A 6635-nucleotide genomic window follows, 5' to 3' on the forward strand; every position below is an offset into this window, starting at 1 on the left:
GCTTATAAAAGATAACTGCAATAAGAGATAGTGAAGAACAATCCTTCTTATAAATTAATATGCAAACATATGAAGTACTTGTAAAGAGAATGAACCAGCATTTTAGAATATCAATTATTTAAGTCCAGGCAGAAATAATTGAGTAAAAGTGTGGCTTAATAGCAAAAATCTAGTCCACATTACTATAGATATAAAATAGAAGCATCACAAGAGAACCAACAAAAAAGAACAAACGTAAACAGCATTTGCTTTATTAAAAATTTGAAGTATTATTGTAACAGGGTGCAACCAAGAGGGGGGTCCCAAATAGGAATTCGTAATGGGGTCCAGAACTCAGGGTGCCCAGTAAATATTAAAAAATATATAGCATGTCCTCATAACCACGAGTCTGAGCTGGGGGATGGGACACGTGCAGCAGGGCCATTCAGAGCTGTTTTGTAAGCAACAGTTTTGCAGCTAACCTCTGGCATGGTCATTTAACATATCCATAACCTTTAGCAGGTTTCATAGATGTGTTAAATAGTTGTGGCCATACGTTGAGCCAAGGGGATGAAAGTGACTTTCACCCAAGATGTAACCAAGGAGCAACTCCCCCTGGTTACAGCATCTACATGAGAGCTTGGAGATGACTGGCTCCATGCCATGGGGCCATGCCTGCCCAGACTCACTATGGCAGCCCAGTAAAGCTAGAAGAATACAGAGATGCTGGCAGGTATTACTGATTATGGGAGGAGTCAGAAATGGGGCTGCAGAGAAAGATTGGCACTGGGATTTAAACCCAGGCATGGCAGCCATACAAGGGAAGACCCCCTTGGCTTGGATGAGAGTCAGGATGATGTGACTTAGGAAGCAAGAGAGACTTTGCCTGGAAAAAAAGGGGGTGAAAGGACTCTTGCTGGTGGGCCATAAGAAGGTGTTTTTTTTTCCCTGAGATATGGTACCCCAGACTGGGCAGAGGGAGAGGGAAGGACTGTGTAGGTCTGTGGGTATTCTAAAGGACTTTAGTATTTTAATGAAGACAGTAAGTCATTCCTCTAAATTTGTATAACTTTTAAATAAATAATTCCTTTCCTTTTCACCAATCTCTGGCACTGAGAGATGTCTTTCCTCTGGCAGCAAGCAAAATGAACCTAGTACAAAGGGGAAACCCCTGGAGAAAAAAGGGGGGGTCTTTTTGGTAATAGTATATCAGACAACTCCCCTGGGTCTGTTCTGTAGCATTATAACTTTCTGATATATGTATTTATGTATTATATAAAGTTTAATGATATGTTATATATATTTAAAAGTTCTAAGTAGTTATGACTTTCTGATTATCTAAATACCTGTGTAGCTTCTTTGGCCTATTAATTATATTAGTTATGCTATATTTTTTCTTGTTGGATGGAATAGACCCTCTGGAATAATATCATATAATATAGGCATTCTTTTTAATAGGAGCAAAACTGATAGTATTGGTATTTTAAAAATAGATATTACAGTAAAGCCATGTTTATCTGTAAGTTTGCACAAAAATACTAGTAGCCACTTTATATTGAACCAATTTTTTTACATGTTGACATATAACTTGCGATTATAGATTCCTCAACGATAATAGAAACAATTGCACTGATAAGAAAGAGCCAGTATTTCTTAGTTTAAATTCTCTACATAGTGTGTTATTCTGTAATATACTGCTTTATTCCTTTCAGAAATAGAGTTGGACTTGTAGAACATTTAGTGTGGTTGTTGTACTATCTTTAAGCTGAGACAGACTCTCCTTTGTTAAGACTTTAGTTGGGTAATTTGTCTCTATCTCTTTGCCTTTGCTTCTGGAGCTGTCCCCTGGGCATTTCTGCAGCAGGGATGACCGTTCGTCCTGCTGCTTTGCATCCAGGAAACTGCAGTCTCTCCCTTCCTTGGAGCTCAAAGTACTAGTCGGCTTTAGGGGGTAAAATATGTCTAGTCAACCTAAGGATGAGTTTATCACTGTAACAATGTTTCTACTAGAGAACGTGTGTACATAGGCAAGTATATTTTTATGGTCCTCTGACCAATTCTTTTTTTTAAATCATGTTCATGATATTTTTTTAACAAAAGCTCATCAATAATATCATAACTGCGCAACACTGTGGATGTAGTTTTGGATGTTTACAGGCCAAATTTCATGCTTTTTGAATTTTTTACTTTCTTTAAAAATACAGGGTTTTTTTAGTGTGGCTGCCTTCCAAGTAAAATATAATTGCTTACTTTAATTATAAAGCATATAAATTAGGTAACCACAAAATACATAGCTATAAAATGCATGACTTAGACAAAGAAAATGAATTATTAATGCTAGAGGAACACTGTGGCACTATGATGAAAAGGTGTAAATATTTTTTTTTAATTGTCTCCCTATTTTACTTTACCCATCCTCCTTCTTAAAAAAAACACACACACACACCCACACTCACAAACACTGTTTTTCTGACTGTAAAGAATTTAATCCTCTGATGCTGAAATAATTGGGGGAAAACTTGCAAACACAATGATTAAACCTAATTCAAGCTTATGATCATGAATCAGGAATCCATCCTAATACCTCCAGGCAGCTATATTGTAAGTCCCTGGGCCACTCACAACTTTATGGTCTTTTTCTCTTCAGCTGCCCACTGTGTCTCACCCTTTTTCTCTATTGTTCAAGCCCAAAGCCTTCCCTTCCAGCTTCATTCTCTGATGATACATACTCCTTGCTTTCTCGCTCAGTTAAAACATAGGTAAAGCCAGGGGAAGAAAAATCAGATTCCTCCCTTGACACCCGCCCATCCATCCTGTGACCACAGCTCTCAGCTCTCACATGGACTCCTGCAAAGGTCTTCCTACCTTCTGCCCCCTCTGCTGCGTCCTATAGACTTGGCAAGTGGATTACAGGTGAGACATGCTTTATTTCAGGTGTGCCAGCTGGTATGTTAGGGGACTAACCTAGTTATTATCTCAGAATAGACTCAATACAGGGGGTAACTCACTTGAACATTCAACTCTGTGAGTAACAAAAATTCTGATAACTATTGGGGTTGTGGCTCCCATACGGTCAAAAGAGGACTGGGTAGTCAGTACAGACGAGAGAAGAGCAGAGTAGATGGCCCTCGGATGAGATGAAAGAAGCAAGCATGCACACAGAGTTCACTTCAAGACCCTTGGGTGTCTCATTTGGCTTTGTGTCTGCTCACTGAGGTTCTGGCAGTTTTTAATCAATGGCTCAGGAATTGCAAAAGGTCAAGATATGTCCATGCTCCCAATTTTTTCACACTCCAGCATGTGCCAAACCTATGTGCCTTCCTAAGCTATCCACAGTCCATAAATCAGAATGCTAAATTTATATGTGCTGGGCAGCAGACAGAGAAAATGTACTCCTGTTTTTATGTATGCAAATTTCCAAGGCAGCTGGAAACACTGGCCTTTTTTTGAGGTGAGGAAATGGGTATGTTAGGGGAGAAAATATACTTTATTACAAATGGCTTTAACTAAGGATATTTATTCTTAAGGTGGTATCTCAATTGAATTTTGTTTCTACATATCTTTCTACAAACGTGAAAGCATTCTAAGCCTAACCAATGCCAATTGCTTTGTTCTAAACTGTACCCAGCGACTAGACAGACTGCCATGAATTTCAAATATGATTAACATCGCCTTCATAAAATTATATCAGTGTAATTCACCACATGGTGGATTTAAACTCATGTGATCCAAATTGCTTTTTTATATGACATTATCAAGATGAGGCTGGCTTTGAAAATAATAACTTAATTCTTTTTCGTCACAGTTTATGACAGAAAAGAAAGGAAACAGAGGCGTCGATCGTATTTGAATTGGTTGGCACAATTCCTTTGATCGCCATTTCTCAAGGTGATGAAAACGCCCTTTCATTTTTGCTGATCTGTCAATATTCTTTTTGAATGCTGTAAATAGCTCAAAGGAATTTGACATATAAGAAGATGATAAAAATCATCTTTCATCTAGCTATAATGTTCTTACAATCTGAAGAACCGGGCATTTAAAAAGTGTATTTAAATGCCGATGTCTGCAATTTTCATTATAGCCACCTCTGAGACAGAAATCCTTTCTGGGTAAGAGGGTGACAGAAATTCTGGTCTTTATTCATTTTTATTTTTTAGTTTGTATGGATTTTTCCATTACCATTTAGTACCCTTATACCCTGTCCCCCACAATCACCACACTGTTGTCCATGTCCATGAGTTTTTCTTTCCTTTTTGCTCAGTCCCTCTACCCCTCCCCTCCTCTCTTTGCTGTCATCCTGTTCTCTACCTATGGGCCTGTCTCTATTTCGGTTGTGAGTTTAGTTTGTTCATTAGATTCCTCATATGAGTGAAATCATATAGTATTTGGTGCAGCCTCTGTGGAAAGCAGCAAAAAAACACCTCAAAAATTAAAAAGTGGTCTTCCTTTTGAGCTACTGATCCCACTTCTGGGAATATACTCAAAGGAACCCAAAAACACTAAGTTGAAATAACATAAGCACCTGTACAGTCTTTTTTCTTCTGTTTTTGGTCTTTCTCTCTCTCTCTCTCTTCCCCCACCTCTGCTTCTCTTCTTCTGTCCTCTTCTGTATCTTTCTTCACGCATCACAACATAAGACTTACATTTTTTGATACCTTAACAAATGTCCACATATATGCATTTTACCTGAGAAGACTTTAAAATGCAACGGCAGTGCTCTGAGGGCCCCGGGAACCTCTCTTGACTCTTCATTTCATCATGTCTCTTCTTCAGCCTTTACTAGGGCTGATCCCCACCCTTGAAATTTGTCAGTTGAAGTTTATGGCTTGGTTGCATGCCCTGTCAGATTTGGGTTTTTCTTTCCATCCTAAGTTTTGTTTCATGGTCTAATTCTGGCTCCACAGTCTGAAGCCTGCCTTTGCCCTCACAGCAGTCTTACATGTCTTTCCCTATCTCTTTAAAAAATTGATTGAGTGTGGGGGGAAAAAAGAAACAATGTAAAATTTCATTCTTGGTATATTGGTATAGAAAAGAAGGTAGAGATCTGATCACAGAAGATCTTGGTTGCCAAGATATGTGTAACCAAAGGAGTTTTTGTGCCTAGGGCAGTAAAAGCTTGAAAGTGATAATTCCTAAAGTTTAATTTGACACAGGGGTTAGGAGAGGGATAAAGGAAGGTAACACTGAGAGGACAGAGCCCTGGTAGGAGGCAGCGTGATTTGGAAGTGTGCTCCAGAGCCCAGAGGTATCAGAAAGATGGAATTTCCCTTCTCTATTTTTAGAAAACATGCTAAATACCTCCAACCCAGCATGTAAAAAAAAAATCTGCTCATGACTCTTTCAGCAGCCATTGAAGAGGAGGGAACTGCAGTTGTGTATGTATGTGCAGGTGAGTGTGTGCCAGCATGAGGGCACAGAAGTATCGGCAGCCAAGTTAGAGTCCCAGCTCCTTGGACCCCATTTGCTAGTCTCTTCTTTCTCTCCCTCACCTATCTGCTGGTGGTGGTGGGTGTTTATATTTGTGTTTCTTTTCGTGTATTTCTGAATCTTTTACAATTTGAGGGTTGAGGCTAGTGGGAAAGACAGATCAGGGTAACCAAGCAGAGTAGAAGCAGAACAGGAGGAGGACATGGAGATGAGCAAGAGGATTAACCTGGAGGATTAACCTGGATTAACTCTGTTCCTTAACAGAGCCTGGAAGGAGGTCACACAATTAGGCTCAATAATTGCCATTGTGTGTCCATGGCAAAATTGAGGGCCTGAATGATACCTTTAAAAAAACTAGACTTTCTGAGTGTGGCTAATGTGGAACTAAGTTCACTGGCCCAGCTTTCCAACTTAAATACACTTCAAAACTTGAAACTTAGTAACAATAAAATTTCTAGAGGGTTGTAAATCCTAGCAGAGAAATGTACTAATCTCACCCACTTCGGTCTGAGTACAAATGAAATCAAAGATGTCAGTGCCCTACAAGTTCTACGCAATCTTAAAAAATTGAAAAGTCTTGACTTGTGTAACTACGAGAACACAACTCTAGAGAGAGTTGTTTTTGAATTGCTGCAGCAAATGGATGTGATCGGGGAGATAATGAAACACCAAACTCGCGCATGGAGGATGATAAAAATGGAGATGGAGACTATGAAAAGGAAGAGGAAGCCGGACCATCTGAAGGATATAAGGAAGAGGAAGAGGAAGAAGGGGATGAGGATGAAGATGAATCAGGCTCAGAATTTGGAGAGGGAGAAGAGGAAGTGGGCCTCTCATACTTAATGAGAGAGGAAATTCAGGATGAAGACTGTGCTGGAGAAAAGAAACAAGGATAAAAAGAAGGAGGAGGAGAAGTCTTCAAGGGGAAAAACAGAAACTAGACGCTGAAGGTGATAAAGAAGGTGACTACATCACCCTAAGACCAGATTCCTAAATTTCTGGCAGTGCAATAATAGAGTGATCACATCTTCCTTTGTTTCTTCATGGATAATAGCAATCCCTAAAGAAGATAATGTATAACTTTTAATAGGAGAAGTGTGGCTTTACTAGTTTTGCCTTTTCATTCCAAATAAGAATTACTAGTCTGTTAATGATATTGTATGTAGAGAAAAACTTTCATTGACCCCATTGTGAAAGTCCCTAGCAGTTTACATGGAATTTTAATTTTT

General features: G+C 39.1%; 1 pseudogene; it reads left to right on the top strand.

The window, feature by feature from the left end:
- The first annotated feature begins 4038 nt into the window (after positions 1-4038).
- Positions 4039-6400, top strand: LOC119055560 (acidic leucine-rich nuclear phosphoprotein 32 family member E-like; annotated as a pseudogene).
- Positions 6401-6635: the final 235 nt, after the last annotated feature.

Source organism: Artibeus jamaicensis, unplaced genomic scaffold (assembly GCF_021234435.1).
Source record: "Artibeus jamaicensis isolate MK-2021 breed Jamaican fruit bat unplaced genomic scaffold, CSHL_Jam_final contig_384, whole genome shotgun sequence".
Taxonomy (NCBI): Eukaryota; Metazoa; Chordata; class Mammalia; order Chiroptera; family Phyllostomidae; genus Artibeus; species Artibeus jamaicensis.